The following is a 19,963-nucleotide window of genomic DNA, read 5'->3' as shown; positions in this document are numbered from 1 at the left end:
ATAAAAAAGATTATACATGATAAAATAGTGCAATGTTGGCACATCTTAACTGCATAAAAAAATGAAAGTGAAGGAAACCAGAAAACAACAAATGCAAGCTAAAGCTAGTATATGATAAGCTGTGTTAGGAAGACACAATTGCAGACTGAGTCAGGAGGTTACAGGCTAGCCCCAAATCTGACTATTTCACATAGGAACTAAGGATTTTTCTGTTGTCTTGGGACAGTATGTCAAACCTATAATATACAGTTATTTTAGGATACTCAAGCCTAGCTTATATATTTGCATCTACAATTGAGCTTTAATAAAGAAATGCCAAATCAATTTTCTGCCTCAAACCTTAATATATAAGTTTGCTATTATACTTGTCACTTCCATTTGTGGTAATTTTCTTTGGGTTAAAATATTTACAAATAAATTAAAAAGCAAAAATATATTCAAAAAGAGGGGAGATGGCAATTATCACATCAACTAATTTGCACATTGGTACCAATTGGTTTTGTATCTGAGAGTTCACTTAGCAGAGAGACAGCAAGAAATAGTACATTTTAAAGGACTAAAATAAACACATTTGGACCTGGGGAAGGTGAAGAAATCCAAGTGCCAACATGTCATCAGGGAGGGACTCCTCATCTGGGAACGGGAAGGAAGATGTTGATCTGTGTTACCTAGGGTAGTGGTCTGAATAAAACCAATTCTAATGTAGGGGAATGTTCAGGAATAAAAGTAACTATGGGTAAGATACAGATTCTATTAAAAATAGCATTACAACAAAATTATTTGATTCATAATTTTACCTAACAAACTATTGAAGAAAGTATTGCTTCTACTTCTAAACAATCTATTTCAAAATACATATAAAGAGGAAAAATGAACATATTAACTATTCAGTTAAAACCTATATATACATAAATTCTTTCTCTCTTTATTTTCTTTCTCTTTCTTTCTTTCTTTCCTTCTTCCCTCCCCTCCCCTCCCTTCCCCTCCCCCCTCATCCCATTCCCTTCCTCTCTTTCAGATGGGGTCTCACTCCGTTGGAATGCAGTGGTGTGATTTTGCCTCACAGCAATCTCAGCCTCCTGGGCTCAAACAATTCTCCCATCTCAGCCATCCAAGTAGCTTGGACTGTAGATGCAATCCACTATGCCCGGCTAATTTTATTTATTTATTTATTTATTTATTTATTAGAGACAAGGTCTCACTGTGTTTCTCAGACTGGTCTCAAACTCCTGGGCTCAAGAGATCCTCCTGCCTCGGCCTCCCAAAGTAACTCCAATTCTTTCTACATCTGGGCAAAGATGGAGGGGCATCAATGGAGAGAAAGGAGAGTCCACTGAATGACTGAATTTGGCAATTTAATATTGATAATAAATGTTATCAGTTTAATATGTAGTTGCTATTTAGTTCTAATCTTAAATTTTGTCTGCTGAAAGATGATTTATGAATACTTTCCTGTCTGGAGATTTTTAATATTGGGATATAATATATTAATAAGTATATTATTTATTCCACATTGTATCAAAAAGAAGAGATAACCTGCAAGTTTACAAGTGATCAGAACAGCTACTCAAAAAATGATTTTAAGACAAGCTATAGAGGGACAGAATAGAAGAACACTTATTCTCTAAGGAAAAAAAATTCTGAGAATTCACTTGTGAGAATTTTTAAGAGAAATTAAAAATAAATTGGATAATTGCCTTCCATTGAATTAAGTAGCAGAACCTGGAAACATTTAAAATGGGTTGCTATATCGATTCATGTCTTTCTTTAAATAAAGCAAACCCTTTGTAAATTATATGTCTCTCCTCTCACTCTCCTGTAATTATAAAGTATGAGAACACTGAGGATTGATTGGCTCTTCTCTAAAGAGAGGGACTATAGCTTTCACAAATGGACTTGATCAATATGCAACCCCTTATAAGAATAAATTCCAATTATTAGATACTCTGATAGCCCACCCCTTCTCTTAGACCAACCTTTAAACAAATAATATCAATGCAGATATTAATAATACCTTATAATATCTCCTTGGTAGTAGTTTGAACAAAGATTTTTAACACACAAGGTTTAGGAAATTTTATTCATTTTTGATGCAGAAATAATTGATGACAAGTCGATATGACTTCACAGCAAGAATGAAATTAAAAGACAAGTTATATTTTCTGCTTGGCCAACAAGTAGATGGTTAATATCGTTAGTATCAATATTATTAAAAGGATATGCAGAGTAGTTGCCTGAGACATCTGTCTCTCCACTATTTCAGAGTTGATTGAGCTGATCCGACTGTGAAGTCAGATGGCACTCCTTCAATGGCTTCATACGCATTCCAAGATCCCTATATTTCACCAAATGCAGAACATTTTCTGATAGAATCTGCTGTGATCTAGGGTATCCCTATTGGTCACCCCGCCTTCAAAGAAACACTCAGTCCCTTTGTATAACCATTATTAGATTTTGAAAACATAACCTCTTTTCCAAGCTTTTGAAATACTCTATCAATAATGATACCTCACTTACTATAAGATTTGCTATCAGAAATCTCTACATGTTCTCAAAGTTTTGGAACTAATTCAACAATCAAATGTATAAGTCAACAAAGCAAATCAAAATTTCAAATTTTGCCAACACACATACCATCTTAATCAATATATAAAGTACTTTCCTATACTTTATTTAAATGAGGGCCATAATACATTTTTTAAGTTGTTATTGTTAAACAACATGATATTTCCCTAGTATATGTTAAAGCTGGTACTCAGGTCCAGGTGGTTCTAGGTTTCACTTCCTCCCCAATCTACTACTCAGTGTAAAATGGAGACAAGTAGTCTAGAAGAGTGTTTATCAAACCTTAAGGTCCAACAAATAGTTTGGGGGTCTTGTTAAAAGGCAGATTCTGTTTCAGTAAGTGTGAGGTGGGCCTAAGACTCTGAATTCCTGACAAGTACACAGGAAATGCTGCTACTGTTGTTATGCTGGCTACATGTTGAGATACAAGGCCTAGTTATACAGTAGACAATTTTAAAAAGGTTAATGTTCTACTGAGGCAGCACTTAAATCCCCATTCTGGCCATATCTCTTTTTGTTTTTTGGGGAAGATGAATTCTGAGCAAATACATACTACTACAAACTATTTTTAATATTACATGCAATTTTAACCCTACTGTCTTTATAAACAATTAACACTAAGTTAGGTTTACCCTCTTAATTACAAGGAAAGAGAAAGCAATAATGAGGAATTGCAAACTGCTAAACAATGTCGCTGATTTATTTTTAAGTTTGCTGATTTTCTGATACTTTAAAAGCTTTATTATAAGGAAATAAAAGAGAAGTCATGAGGCATTAAAAAATGTTTAATTGTTTGAACACACCAAACAATAGCTAGACCTTTCAAAACAACCAAACTCCAGGCCGATTAAATTTGTTTAACCTGTAAGATACATATCATATTCAATAATTAGTTAATTGATGTCTGATTTTTCATAATAATGACTAAAAGAAGAATTTTGCCTGGGTTAAAAATTGATTTTGGATAGAGTATAGATGTATAGTAACAATTTTATTAAAAATAAGGATAATTTTTCATTAGTTTAACTGAATATAAAATTTACAGCCCAGTGTAATAATTTTTTATGCAACACACAGAAACTGCTTTCAGATCATTTTGTTTTCACATTGAGAAATATATTTGAGCAAGTATCTAAAAAGATATGTTTGTCCAAATCTAGATTTTGATTCACTGATTAATTGTAAGGTAGATACATATTTTCTTTTTTATATAAATATATTCACTTCTGCTAAGCTAAAAACCAAACAAAACTTAAAAATGATCTACCATATTTGATTGGACAATTTTCAAAAAAATCTTAGTTTAAATAAGAAAAGCTAGCAGCTAGACTGGGCAATTTTTGTGTTCTTTAATAAAAGGCTGCCACATAATTCAGGTAAAATGCTAACGTCCAAAAATGAGTTCCTCTAAACTGACGTGGTCATTTTAGTAATCTGACTATACACAGAAGGCTATGTGTGTTATATTTTTAAGCCATTACTTTGATATTCTTTGTGTGAACACATTGATTTATTAACTAAACAAAGTTTAAGGTACCTCATAGTATAGAATTTTGATAGAAAAATAATAGAAATTAGTTAGATATTATGAAATATGCTAATGAGCCAAAGCCAAAAAGTTGAATATTTGTTTGTTGTTGTTGTTAAATCTCTGGTCCATTATAGATAAATTGTTTTTACACCCATTTTTTACTTTCAAATTGCTTCACATTTTGGTTTTATTGAATATTAATTATGGAAATAATATTTGAAAATATCAAAAATTATTGCTTTTACATTTTTGAAAATGTGAAGCATGAAGAAAAGCATCTATAAATCCCACTCTCAGAAAATGCCTGTTTCATCATTTTATATAAACATTTATGTGTTTTCGTATATTGTAATATTTCTAAATAGGAAAAGGGGCTCTATACCGGTTTGTTTTTTTTTAACTTTTAAAATGTACTTTGACAATTTTCTATTTATGATCATGAGATATCAATAAGATAAGCTCTCTAAGGCAATGTGCATTCTTTGAACCTAAAATTTATTTGGAATACAATAGAACTATGAGAACAAAAACTTCAGTGAACACTTTGATAGGAAACATCTGCACACCTGACAATCTATGTTCAAATAATCTTATAATTTTTTTGTGGTTGTTTAATTTGTTTGAATGATAAATTAACCGATTCTCTACTAGACAATTACTAGGCACTGAAGACTTTAAACATGCACATATATCATGTACATTACATATATAAATATATTACAGATATATATGTGTGTGCATTTGTGCACATATATATATATATATGATAGCATACTATTCTGTAAATCTTGCAGTTCAGCAGGAAATGAAAAAGAAGACAGTCAATTTTATTTAGAGCTAATACGAACCCTAAATAAAATACTTACTCTCATGGCAGTTGATTTATCTAATAGAAGCGACCAGATCATTTATCATTTGTTGGGCTAACATAAGTATTTGAGATAAAATGATCATAAAATGTATGTGTTTCCACATACTATTCTCTATCACTTCCCAATAATTGCTAATTAAAGGAATTATTGTAAGGTCTCACATGTGTGTGTACCAGAAAGTTTTAATAAAAATAACTACCAATTTTTCACCGATCTCTAGAATATTCTATATTCTATCATTGGGTTTGGAAACCCTTTCCTGGAGAAACATAACAAAATCTAGAGCTCTTGCATAAATTAAATGTATGTTAAAACATTTCTTAGACAAGTTTGAAGGAGAAGAAATGCATTTCAGTGGCAAAACCTCAGATTTACAAGTAGTACTATTTGAAACTATTTTTTTCCCCTTTCCAAACCTCATGAGGAAGAAAGTACAAAAAAGTGAATACTCATTTTCCAGTCATTTACGTCAGGACAAGAATTTCTAGAACTCAAACCAACGCCAAACTTGTTGAGAAGGTCCCCTGTCAGGGCTGTCTGGTAGTTCCAGGGCTCCTGAAGAACCTAGGTCTACTCTTTGACACCTATTTGAAAGAACAAGACCTGGGTCCTTGCAACTGTACATTGCAGTTACAATTTCTGGAGTTTTTATTATAAAAATTATCCTGTCTGTAGGTTGGGATATAAAATAAAGAGATAATACTCATATATTTCATGTTGTAAGCTTCCTGCCCCTGTAGATGAGCTTCCATCTTTAAAGCAAAACAACACTAAACAAACAAAAAAACTTTGATTCAGTTGGCCCTATACAGATCAGAAAAAATTTAGAAATCCTAAGGAAGGTTGAGAGCCATTCTTTTTATCAGTGATTTAAATATACTGTAATACACTCTTAGTAGCTCAGAGACACAGATTAAGTTTTTTATTTTCTAATTTTTCTTATTTTCTTAGTAACTCAGAGACACATATTAAGTTTTTTATTTTCTTATTTTTCATGATCATGTCTATTGAATTACACCTGGTACTTGAAAATACATTTGCACAGGAGACTATAAAACTGGTAGGGGGGTTTCTGGGGTGCTCTTGCCTTAAAAAGTAAGAGCAGCTTTTTATGGTTTTTCAAGATTTGAGATTATAGAAATCATTTTTTTAAATTTGCATTGCACACCCCTACAAACTTCTCTTTGCCCACAGGAACTTGTTAGCAACTTAAACAAACACATGGAGAAACAAAGTCACTTCACCTCCAGAAATCGATTCAACATAGCTATTGTAAAGAGTTTTCCTGAGACTTTGAATGACTTGCTGGAGGTAAACCTTAAGAATGTTATGCACCTAGAGAAAATACTTGATTATACGTTCCATAAGTTCAGGCCTGCAGATGGAAATGAATTCATCTCTATGCAGCAAAAGAATACTTTCTTAATTAATGGTAGAAATAGAGGAAACGTGAAGACAGAAGTCCAACTCATTGGAACTTTAGAATCAGAAAGTAATTCCTTTTGGTTTTATGGCATCTTGCTCACTTCCAACTCTGACAGGACAAAATGTCATTTCGATGGAAGATCTCTGACTAGCCCAGTTCTTTCGCACCTTTGTTAACATGGCCTGAGATTGTTTCTACCTTCTCCAGATATGGCTACACTGTGCAAAATATATACTGTATCAGCTCTTCAGTTTCAGAATCTTGCTTTTTGGTGATATAACTGAGCTTTATTTCACTAATCTCACTACTATTTTCCAAATAATGAATTTGGAACACCAACTGAATACATTGGAAATTATAATTGTTTTTCTGTTGAATATGGGAGTTGCCTATGAAGTGTGGTTTTATCTTTCCCGTATATTCTTTTTAATATTCCAAAATATTCAATGATAAGTTCTTAACTTATCATTGTGGAATTTATATCATTTGACAATAAATCCCAAACACACTAGTTGCTTTTTGTTTGCCTGGGTTACATTTTGTTTTATTCGTCATTGCCCTCTTTGCCATTTGGGCAATACATGACTTATTTCAAGAAAGCGAATCGGGAATTAAAATATATTTTTTAATGTGCATGTTCTAAGGGATTTAAGAGTAGTAATACTATTTTAAAATCAAATTTAAAAAGTTATTTTATGTTTTCAGCTGCTTATTTGTCATGTTATTGGATAGCATGTGAAATCATGAAGTCTGTTCATGAATATTTTTTCTACTTGTACTTCTGATGGGTAATCAAATGGTCTGTCTGTCTCTCTTGGCTTTTGATTAGAAACAACTTAATCAGTACATTGCATGCTTAATGTCTTGTGGTTAAGCCATTTTATACAAATACCTGTTTTTAAAAAGATACAAGTATACTTTTCTTATATAAAGGTTGGAAAAATAGAACGTGTGAAATAATGACACCTATAACCTTACAACATGCACACAACAACTTTACTGACTTACTACAGTGATATTCTTTCACAATATTGAGTTCACGCTACATATGCCATTTTGTATGCTTTTTCTATTTAATGTGATATGATATACATGTTTCTACCATTTAAAATTTCATAACCATTTTGATGCGCATGGCATAGTCTGTCATGTATAAAAAATTACTTAAGTTGCTACTGAAGATTCACATTTTCTACATTTTTTTATATTTTAAATAATACAGAAAAACCTCTTCATAGATATTTGAAATGTAAAATCACTGAATTAGGAATAAAAGTTGGACTCTAGTAGACATCTATAGAACTATATTCCTGTACTTTTTTTTCTGAAAATTGTGCTTTTCTTATTTCATCCACGTTTCTGAGGAAGTAACTGTCAATTTGTATAACAAGAACTTGCTCTCTGTCACAGTAAACTTAAATAATTTTCTGAGAAATTTTAACTGGGACTATGAGATTGACCTTACTCTGCTCTGTGTGGTTGTACTTTGTTTTTTTTTTTATTTATTTATTTTATTTTTATTATTATTATTATAATTATACTTTAGGTTTTATGGTACATGTGCGCAACATGCAGGTAAGTTACATATGTATACATGTGCCATGCTGGTGCGCTGCACCCACCAACTCATCATCTAGCATTAGGTATATCTCCCAATGCTATCCCTCCCCCCTCCCCCCACCCCACAACAGTCCCCGAAGTGTGATGTTCCCCTTTCTGTGTCCATGGGTTCTCATTGTTCAATTCCCACCTATGAGTGAGAATATGTGGTGTTTGGTTTTTTGTTCTTGCGATAGTTTACTGAGAATGATGATTTCCAATATCATCCATGTCCCTACAAACGACATGAACTCATCATTTTTTTATGGCTGCATAGTATTCCATGGTGTATATGTGCCACATTTTCTTAATCCAGTCTATCATTGTTGGACATTTGGGTTGGTTCCAAGTCTTTGCTATTGTGAATAATGCCGCAATAAACATACGTGTGCATGTGTCTTTGTAAATCCCAACAGCTAATGATGGTGTATTCCAACATCTGGATTGAGTGTACAGAGGAACTATGTCTGGTGTTAGAGGAAAAACAATAAAACAGATATACAAAGAGTAGCAGTAACATAGAACAGAGAATAAAGCCAAGTTGCAAATTCTCACAGAGACCAATTCCTGAGCAGATTTGCATCCCTGACTGTGGGTTATTATAAGATAACGTAGGAATCTTCTATGTTTATTGCAATCTTCCCCCAAAACATTTTTTGTTCCTTTTTCCATATTTGGTTTCTATAACTTCAAAAGCTTATAATCAAAGGATATCAATATTTTAAAGTTTCTTGATGCATACTGCTTGTGCTATATTTTATTGTGTCACCTTAACTAAACTGGAACTACATTTTCCATAAATTCATTCCCTAAATGGTTTGAAGTAAGATTTGGCCACAAGAGAAATTTGCACATGATTTTGTAAGTAGAGAAGTGGTAATAATGTTTACTCTCCAAAGGTGGATGTAGGCTGTTAGGCTCAGGAGCAGCTTGCATGCATCCCTGGCCTACTGCTGACTTAATATAGGCAGAGGGCAACAAAAAGCCATGTCACCCCTTAAGCTCCTTTGATTATCCTTCTTATACTTCTCAAGTTTGCATCAAGTGCATGCGTGGCTCACTGGTAAAGTTAGCCAACTTCTCTTGCAAGTCATCTATACCATCAATATTGGTGGTGGTGAGAAACATACAAGAATTCCAGTTTATCTTTACGGGTCCCAGTTCATCCTTGTGGATTTCAGTTTTGTCCTTCTTCTCCTCTACTTCACAATCATTCTTCCTTCCTAATGGTTCAGCTGACTTACAGCAATGTCACTCTCAACACCAGATGCAGATGCCTTCTGTAAACTACTCCATCAACTCTCACAATTCCATAAGATCTAAGCCCTATAATAAATCCCATAGTTTGTATCATCATAGAGATCCTGCTTCTTACCAAATACTGCCAAACGCAGATACTGGTTTGGAAGATGAGTGCTACTGCAATAAAAACAGCATGGTTTGGAGCAGCAAGACCATCTGGCCATGTCTTTGGACACCTGCAGTATGAGGAAGCTTAAAGGGCATTGAGAAGACTATTAACAGAAGCTAGTCTAGCTTGAAGGAGGCTGTCAGTGCAGACTGAAGAGAAGCCAGCAATTAAGCCTCCCATCTGAAAGCCCAGACACTGTGGAGCAGAGGCAAACCATTTCCCCATTCCCTGTCTGAATTCCCTGATTCACAGTTTTTTTGTGTGTTTTAACTAGTCTTGAAGTGGTTAGTTAAATAGTAAGAGATGGTTCATAAAGAATTTGGTGCTGAAAGTGGAGCAGTCAGAGTTGCATCCGCTTTCCTGCTCTTGTGTTATACACCATGCTTCTAGAATCCTGCGGGCTTAGAGGAAATTCCCCACTTTTGCTTGTTAGTCCAAATTGAGTTTTTATAACTTGCCACCAAAAAGAGTCCCAACCTATCAGAAACAAACTGTTTGAAATTGTGTCATGCATATTGATATCTAAAAATTTACTGTGTCCTTACTTATTTTTATGCAATTTTAGATGAAAAAACACCTCTTAGACAAAAACTCATGATCACTTTCAGTTGGCATTTTTGTATAAATTTAAACAAGTTATTTTGTTCAATAAATTATGTGGTCATTCATTAAATCATCTAGGAAATATTTACTGAGTTCTTTCAATGTTCAGGGTAGGGGCTTAAGCAAGGAGAAGGATATACCGAATCACAGTTTTTCTGAGTAGTTAATCACACACTAGCAGCAATAAAACATGCAAACAGAAACTAACACATTTCCTTGATTCTATAATGCATTTATTTTTTACATTTAAATTGTCTTAAAAACAGGGCACATCATATACTGATGGATGCATTTCATGTGAAAGTGTTTCTTTTTTTCCCTTGAAAATTTGCTATTAAATCAACAATGGCTTCTAATCATCCATAATGTCTTAGAAGGAAGAAACTATAATATTGCAGAAGTTAATATACAATAAATACCATGAGAGATGTCAGGAGTCTTAAAATGTTTCACCAGCTGAGATAATATAAGAAGACTATGAAGAATTTCAACAGGGTTTCGAAGAGGAGAGCAAAGAGGCATGGCATTCAGCAAGGATCTCCTACCCATATATAAATGAACTTTCTTCTAATCCTCAAAACATCTTTCAGCAGTAGGAATTATCTTCACTTCCCTGATCATACAACTGAGGTTCAGATTAGTGAGGAGAGAAAAAAGCATCTTTGAGTTTCGAACCCATATATCTCTAAATTGAAGTGTACACTCTTTTTAGAAAATAATTTGAGGGAATTCACCTAGTATGACATACTACAAGCAGCATATAACGTGTACTACCTACACCCCATGTTCTAAATCCTATATGTAAAATAAAACTCAGTAGGTACTAATACTAACCTCACTTTATGAATGAGAAAATCAAGACCTGAAAAAATAAAGTAAGTTTTTCAAGGTCACACAATTAATAAACAACAGAGCTGCATTCCGAACTCTTGCAGTCCGGTGAAAGAGACTGTGCTTTTAACCACTATGTCATGAGCCTCTCGGGACAGTTTGAGCAAAATGCTTTGTCCTGAATCTCTAACCACCTGATTAAAAGATGCAGCCCCCTAACTTTTGATTTCCCTTTCCAAGCTCTACTGATCACCTTTTAACATACAATTGTCATATTTATTATGTATATAACGTAATGTTTGTTGCTAACGCCTTCAAGTAAACTCCTCAAAGAAAGATATTTTTTAATCTGCTTTGATCATGGAGGTATTTTAACAGCTTGAATCATGCCTGACACAAGGTAGGACTTCAATAGGTATTTCCTGAATAAGCGATTGATTTCTGTAAAATACGAAGTGAGGATATTCAGTGAGTGAACAGTAAGTGGAGAGAAACAGAGGCATGGAAATAAGAGTTGTGTTCTGAGACTCCGATTAGTGCAGTTTGCCTAAGGCGTCAGGTGGGAGCAGAAAAATCAGTGAGCATATCTCCCTGAAAGGGGGGTTGAAGTCACCCAGGAACAACCACAGGAGCCTTTGGTCCCTCACATTTTGTTTATAGCTTGTTCAGCACTAGACACTGGAAAGGAGGGCAGGAAGACATCAAAGTAGCTGTACCGTTCATATTTTTTTCTTCCTTTGGCAGCTATTTTCTCTATTTCCTGCTGACACTACAATTTCAGCGATTTAATGATACAATTGTTTCTGAAAACGACACAGAGACAGATGCCCTCAGCCATTTAATTGGCTGCCCTGAAGAAGTTGAATCTGCTGTTTTCTAATTTTATTTTTGAGGGGTTTGAGAATATGGAAAGGCTAGAAGAAAGACAATATTTACTTCCATTTAAAAAGGTAAAATCTTAGCAAGGAATTTTAAACTCAGCCCAGTTAATTAAGGTCTGCTATTTCCATGGCATACACCAGGATATCTATGAAGATTTTATTTGATTCTTGCAAAGATGTTACTAAAACTAAAGAAGCACAATGCTGTTAGAAAAGTCTTGTTTCTTCTCCTGTACATTTTAGGTTTTGTCTACCTAGGTCTCTAGGATTGCTGTGGAATGAGCTCCTGCATCTATGCACTTGACTGAGACTTGCTACCTTCTCAATATTTGAACTAATAAATTAAATACAAGAACATTTATACTTTCTGTTGTTGAAGGAAATTTCCCTCATTCTGCAAAATGTTACAGAAATAATATTAAAGTTGACCCAAGTTTTCCTCATTTTTCTTCTTAACATAAAAAATGAAATACTAAATTTCTAAACAGGCAAGTATATATAGTGGAAAGAATACGGTTAGTATATCAGATATTATGATATCAATGATCAGGTGCTAAAGCTAAGTATTGTGTATAAAGTAAGTATAAACTAAAGATAGGGAAAGGCCTGAAAATAATTCTTCAACTTAGTTAACAAAGAAGACTCTGAAAAAAGGTTATAAGATAATAGGCAAATATACCTATATGTTATATCAAATGTTAAAAGGTGACTTTTCTTTATCACATTAATAGAATAAATCAGAAAATAACATAATAATACCAATAGATCCAGAAAAAAGATTTGACAAAATCCAACTTCCACTCATGATAAAATCTCTCAGTAAACTAGGAATAGAAGGGAACTTCCTCAACTTGGCAAAAAATTTCTACCCCACCCCCCACCACCAAAAAATAGAACATACTGAAAACATCACATTGGTGAGAAGCTGGAAGCTTTCTTTCTAAGATCAGGAATAAAGCAACAATATTCCCTCTTACTATTCATTTCAAACAATATACTGGAAATCATAGATAATACTACAAGAAAAGGAAATCAATTTACTTTGTTTGAGAAGGAAGAAATAAAACTGTCTTTGCTTGCGGATGACAAGATCACCTATGTAGAAAATGCAAAACAACAACAACAACAACAACAAAAATCTCATGGAACTAATCGGCCGTTATAGCAAGGATTCAGCACACAAGGTCAATAAAGAAAAGTCAGTTTTCCTTTGTTTGACAGTGATAAGTCAATCACTGTCTTAACCACCAGCAATTAACAAGTGGAATTTGAAACTAAAAATACAATATTATTTACATTAGTGCCCAAGAAAATGAAATACTTTGGAATAAATCTAACAAAATATGTATGTGATATACATGATACAAACTATGAAACTCTGATGAAAGAAATTGAAAATCTAAGTAAATGGAGAAATATTCCATGTTCAAGAACAAGAAGACTCAATGTCATCATAACAGTTCTTCCCAAATTAATCTAAATATTTAATGCAATCCCAATCAAAACCCCAGCCTGTTATATTTTGGATATTGACAAACTGATTGTTATGCTAATATGTAGAAGCAAAAACCCAGAATAGCCAAGCCAATATAGAAGGAGAAGAACAAAGTCCAGGACTGACACTACCTGACCTCAAGACTTAATATAAAGCCACAGTACTCAAGACTGTGTGGTACTGGCAAAATAACAGATAAAAAGATCAATGGAACAGAAAGAGCACCTAGAAACAGACTCACATAAACATAATCAACTGATCTTTCACAAAGAAACAATTGCAAACAATGGATAAAAGATCACCTTTCCAACAAATGGTGCCTGGTACAAATAGACATTATTATGCAAAAACAAATGAAAAAATGAATCTACTCACAAATCTTGCGCCCTTAACAAAAGTTAACTCAAAACATACAACAGACCCAAGTGTAAAAGCCAAAACTATGAAACTCTTACAAGATAACATAGAAGAAAATGTAGATGATCTTGGGTTTGGTGATGACATTAGATAGAACAACAAAGGCATGATCCATGAAACAAATAAATGATAAACTGGAATTAGTTAAAATAAAAAATTCCGGCTGAAAAAGACACTGTCAAGAGAATGAAAAGACAAGCCACTGACTGTGAGAAAATATTTGTAAAAGAGATATCTGACAAAGGAATGTTATCTAAAATATACAAAGAACAACTAAAACTAAACAATAAGAAACAAACAACTTCATTAAAAAATGGGCCAAAGACATTAACAGGCATTTCACCAAAGAATATATATACACGGCAAATAAGCATGTGAAAAGATGCTCACCATGTCATCAGGGAAAAGCAACTTAAAACAACATAGAGATATCAGTACATACTTATTAGAATGGCCAAAATCTGGAATACTGAAAACACTAAATGCTGTCAAGGATGTGGATCAACAGGAACCCTCATTCATTGCTGGTGGGAGTGCAAATGGCACATCCAGTTTGGAAGAGAGTTTGGCAGTTTCTTACAAAACTAAACAGATTTTTGCCACCTAATCCAGCAATTGTGCTCCTTGGTATTTACCCCACAGAGTTGAAAACTTATGTTCACACAGAAAAACTTCATACAGATGTTTCTAGTAGCTTTATTCATATGGTATACTTCTAATTAATAAATGTGAATACTAAAATAAGTGAAAGCTAAGAATGAATCTCAGAATTTGGATGGAAGAGAATTGGTAAGCAGAAGGAGAATACCAGTTTTGTGTGGCTCCCAAAGTGACTACCGAAGGAAACGAGCATGAGGATTATGGGTGGGAGTTTTTTGTGGGCCAGAAAATGGTTCACATAATTTTGCCTATTTTGCATTTGCCAGAATTCAGTCACAAATAAAAAATAATAGGAAAAGAGCCAGGATTAGCAAGCATAGAATAAATCAGAAAATAACATAATAATACCAATAGATCCAGAAAAAGGATTTGACAAAATCCAACTTCCACTCATGATGAAATCTCCAGTAGCCAAGAATATTAGGTCTAGGTAATATTTATGTTTGTCCTAGATGGTTGGAAGGTTGAAGATAAAAAGAAGGAATGAAAAAAAATTGAGGGGGTGAGACAAAAAAGTTGACAAATAACAATAGGCAGGAACTATAAAGAGCTATATCTAAAACAAAATACTGAGGGGACACAGGGAATAGGGTATTAGACCAGTAATGAAATCTGGAAAATACTACTAGAACTAGACTGTGAAGGAAAACTGGAGCTTTGGAAGTTGGATTTAGGGACTAAAGTCATTCTCTATAGACAGAGATGAAATGGTTCCAGAAGTGCAATGAAGAAATAAATAGCCCAGGAAATTCTGAATGGAGAATATCCATTCAAAGTCATAGTCAAGGAGCCATCTGACAAACTAGACTAGGTGAGTTGGTTTGTGACTGCAGCAACTTCAGCAAATATTGGCATCTACACAACCTTGCTTATTTAATTTCTAAAAAAACAAAAACAAACCAACAAAAACTTTCCTTTTCAACTTTATATTTCTAAAATCAAGTGGCCCAATTTTGGTTTATTAAATGTGTGGAAAATATTGTATTAAATTACTTTAAATCACTTTTGCAAACACCATTTATAAAACAGAATCTCCCCCCTCATTATTATATATGTACACATTTTATAATAAATTCCAAATAAAATGTTAAAGGGTGAGCATACATGTATGTATAGATACAAGATACAGATATGCTATTCAACACAGCACACTTTGCTCTTCCTAATGATTTATACCAAGTGGATTTAGATATAGTGTCAAAGAATCATATCTATCTCTCCACTTTTCATACATCTGAATAGGAAATTTATGTGAACAAAACAGAGATAGTATAGTTTAATAGGTCCTAAAGAAACGCATAACATTTTAACATATGGAGGTTGTGCTCTAACAAACTTTAATACAAAACAATATTTTGTATATTCACTCATGCATTTTTTTCCTTTGCAATTTGGGAATTAAAAAAAAACTACAGTTTTATATGTAATTAAAATAATGCTTAAGTCATAAAACTCTTTTGTAATACTCAAAACTAAATCTTATTTATACTTATGTGTCAGGAACTTTACATGCATTAACTTATTTAACACTTAGAGCCAGTCTATGAGGTAGACGTTTTTACAGGTGCAGGAACTGAGGCTCAGAAACGTTTGAAAACTTCAAGATTATACAAATAGCAAATGGTGGAACCCACAATTTTACCTGTATAACATTTTTTTCGGAATCCATGATTTTGATCTCCTTGCCAAGCTGTTTCCCATATTTATATCTTTTATGTTAAAATATGTTTTCAGCAATTGCATTTTCTTAAAACTTTCCTAGTATTAAATTTTTTTCAATTTATCTTGTTGGGAAAAACGCAAACTTTTTCACTTTGCGTTTCTCCATGTCAGGTATGAAAGAGTCATGAAGCAAGTTTATTCCTATCATATGAGCTTCATTCTATTTTGAGTCCAAAGACCAACTGAAAATGCATAAAAAGATTATATATGGAATACCACTGGGTCTTGCTAGCAGTATCAAAGTTATGTAAGGAAACAGTACTGAGAAACCATGTTCATTGCCAGTTCTCAGCACAATTGGCTACCAGGAGTCATGTATACTAAGTGCTATAGCTCAGTGCCTGCACAGTCTCACCTTTTCGGCTAATGAGTAACATTCTAGCAAGCAGAGGACTGATTCTTGAGACAGTTGCCTGAAATTTAATGGTTGATTTCTATCCATACCAATATAACTTTCAACTGATAGTCCTTCCACACGCAGACAAATAAAACTGACAAAAGACCTGTCAGTTACAAGCCAATAATGCATTTCAACAAATAATTAATTTTTTGTGTGCCAAGCACATACTGTGGGTATTCAGTGTTCATACCAAAACCACACAAGGTTGGCCTATTTTGACTTTTATCCCATCTATAGATAAAGGTGTAGTGTTATCTTTCTTTCCCACCCCAAACTGTACTCATCTTTTTATTGCAAATACCTGGCTAAAGGAAATGTCAAACCTTATATATAGAATTTACTTGAATAGCTCCCACATCAAAGTGTTGCTTTCTTAGAAGCTCGAAACTGTTAATATGTATTGACTTAGCAAAAAGAACTCTAATGGCAAAGGTATTGCTTTTGAGAGAGATAGCCCATGTTTGGAACAGGAGAAAAAATACATATTTTTCTCTAAGAAAGAAGAGGAGAGATTCAATACAAAATGGATAAGCTTAGCAGATATATAGCTTATAGGATAAATGAATATAAATTAACTAGAGTACATTGCTAAAGAGGACCTGGGGTCATAAATATAATATACAAAAAAAAATTCCAACACAGAAGAAAGATTCGTGGATATAAATTCAACTGAGCAAGAACAAAGTAAATTGTTCAGAGTTCAGCTGCCATTACTTGCAAGATCATAGATAATAAGCAGCAGAGTATCGAGGCGGTATTGTTTAGCTTTATTAGTGGATACATATAAGTCCTGGAAGAAGGTTTGTAAAATGAGGAGAGTCCTGAAGATTAAAAAGGAATCCTCATTAAGAGAAAAGTTGATATTGGTCATCTAACATTAGGGCAGAAAACTTTCAGACCACTTTCTTCTATAAGTGTTACAACCACGCAGTTGACATTTTAGGAACTAAATCATTCTTAATTTGCATAAAGGCTTTTTCATTGTTGTTCTTTTGTTATACAATCAAAATACTTTAGAATAACACACCTTCTTCCCGTTTGTTTTGCTCTTCAAGAGAAAAGTAAGCATCTCTTACTTTTCCTTCCCTTCATCTGAAGTGCAAATTTAAGGTAAACAGGAATCTTCAAAGCACAAAAAGCATTTTCACTCTGAAAGACTTCTTATCTTGGAAGAAATAAGATTCCAGGATAATAAAAAGCTATCATGATATCTATTCTCTCCCTTACTTGACAGGGATTTTTAGGATGGATCAGCAAGATAGAAAGGGAATTTATTCATTCTACCAATATTATGAAGAAAAGGGCATTTGGGAGGAAAATGGATATTGGATCCTCCTGAAAGTTGCTATAGAAACCTGGGTGATTACAGCTAATGGTGTGGGGAGAAGTCCCGTTATCTTTAAGAGATTAAAAGGAAACCTTGGTCTCATTATTTTTTCACTCCCCACATTGCTCTGATGACAGCAATGTACAGATTAGAACCAACAAACAACAATAATAACAAAACAACACCTTCAATATCTCCTTGTTTATAAAGTAAAAATATAATTTTGAAAATTGAGCTTCAAAAGCTTCCATCAACAAATCCCTCTCCAACCTTCTGAAATAACACCTTATTCTTCATAACTATATTCTTTGATTTAGCATATGCCATATTGACAATATATCCCTATTTATTTCCACCTTCAGGTTTTTGTTCATACTCTCCTCTCTAAAGAAAATGATTTTATCTAACTCCACATATACACATCTCATCCAAAAAAAGTGCTAATTACTTTTTCAATAATTATTTCATACTACAAGAGTTAAAGTAGCCTCTGTCTTCTAAATGCTCATTCCACATTATCTGGACAAGTTCTCAATGTCTACCTGTGTTACGATTATGTACATTTGTTGTCAAGGTTTTTCCCCATGTTTACAAATATCATTATATGTAATGTTCTCATAGCAACCAGTTTTCAAAGAATTGCTAGCTGGGAGTCAATAGCAAAAGCATACCAATCTTTACAGCATATACAGGGTCAACCCAAGTGGATCTTTCACAATTTAGTTTTCTCTTAGCACCTTGAACTATGCATTGTATCACACAGCTGGCTATATCACACCACTGAGAGATTATATACTATTTGTATTGGTCTCTGCTTTTTTTTTTTTTTTTTTTTGGTTTAGGTACAGAATTGTATGATGCCAAAGGTGAACATCTTCAAAGTCAGAAATATTGAGAATTAAAAACTAGCTCAGATATTAAATAGCCCTACATATTTGGATAAACTACCAACCATCCTAGAGCCTTAATTTCTTTCTACGACAGAAATAAAACCATTTTTCTAACAATATTTTTGTGAGGATTAAATTAGATGATTCACATTAAGAATCTAGGACATGGAAAGTCCTCAAATGGATGCCAACATCTCATGAGCAATACTGTCAGAAGATTCCATAATTCACTTTGAAGATTTCTCCAAAGTGTACAGCAAGACTAAATCCAGGTGGCACATCATTAGTGCACTGACCATATGTGATCTAAGCAGGGATAAGAACATGGTTTCATGTTTTAAATATTATTTCTCAAATGAGAAGCCATTATTATGCAATGGATAGAATTCAGTTTCTTATTATCTATTTCTAGTTCACAGATATTACTTACTAGTTGTGTGACTTTGAGACAGGTCCTTTACTTCTTTGATTCTTCATTTCTTCACCTGCAAAAATGAGGACATTGGGCTAGATCCATTATTTTACATTAATTTTTAAAAGTATTGGTTTCTTCATTCTGTGAATAAAATTGTATGGAAGTACAAAAACTGAAAGCATTAAAAGCAGAGTTGTTCTGAATATTACAAAGAGAAAATCTAGGACCTCCAACTTTTGGTATAAATCTAGTCCATGGTTAACAGCAGATTCATGAAAAATTGTAATAGTTAATCAGTTACTAAGGCTTACTGAGAAAGTACATACAAGAAATGCCAAACTCTAGGCTACTATAGTCACTGAATATTACCTAAAGAAAAATAGTCTTTGAAGCTCCAAGAATTGTGCTGAGTACATTGTCTAATTAGCTGAAAATTATAAAGTGAAATTATACAACTTTAATGATTGAATAAAGAAAAAAAAGTGGCTCATAAAAGATAATATACCAAACAAATTAGAGTGATCAGACATTAATGTTTTGTGTTTTAAAGATAATATTGTGCAAAATTCATATGGATGAGTTATGTCTTCATACTTTTAATATTGTTAAGCATGTTTCAAGATGGCCACAGTATTGTAGAATGGTCAGTGTGCAAAAATTATGCAAGAAATCATGTAAGAAATGAAACATGTGGCTTTAGAGTCTGATAGATGGTTTTAACATTGTAACATTACAGTTCTGGGCAATTTACAAAACCTCTCTAAACTGCTGCTTATCTGTAAAATGCAAACAGCAATATTGGTCTCCTTTTCATCTGTTTTGTTATTATTAAAGGATATTTGATACAGAAAGCACCAGCTCATATTGAGTTCCTAAGTAATATTCTTTTTTCCCCTCTCCTTTTATGTGGTTCCATAT

General features: G+C 33.3%; 1 protein-coding gene across 30 annotated transcripts in view; it reads right to left on the bottom strand.

Annotated features, from left to right (window-relative positions):
• PTPRD (protein tyrosine phosphatase receptor type D) overlaps positions 1 to 19,963 on the bottom strand; it is a 2,309,169-nt gene that overhangs the window by 2,020,314 nt on the left and 268,892 nt on the right. For all 30 annotated transcript variants that reach the window (XM_054519906.2, XM_054519907.2, XM_054519902.2 and 27 more), the window contains exon 2: positions 19,061 to 19,115. The gene's annotated coding sequence lies outside the window, so the exon portion shown is untranslated. The remainder of the gene's footprint in view (positions 1 to 19,060; positions 19,116 to 19,963) is intronic.

This window comes from Pongo abelii, chromosome 13 (assembly GCF_028885655.2).
Source record: "Pongo abelii isolate AG06213 chromosome 13, NHGRI_mPonAbe1-v2.0_pri, whole genome shotgun sequence".
Taxonomy (NCBI): domain Eukaryota; kingdom Metazoa; phylum Chordata; class Mammalia; order Primates; family Hominidae; genus Pongo; species Pongo abelii.
This window is presented reverse-complemented; position numbering and strand designations above follow the sequence as displayed.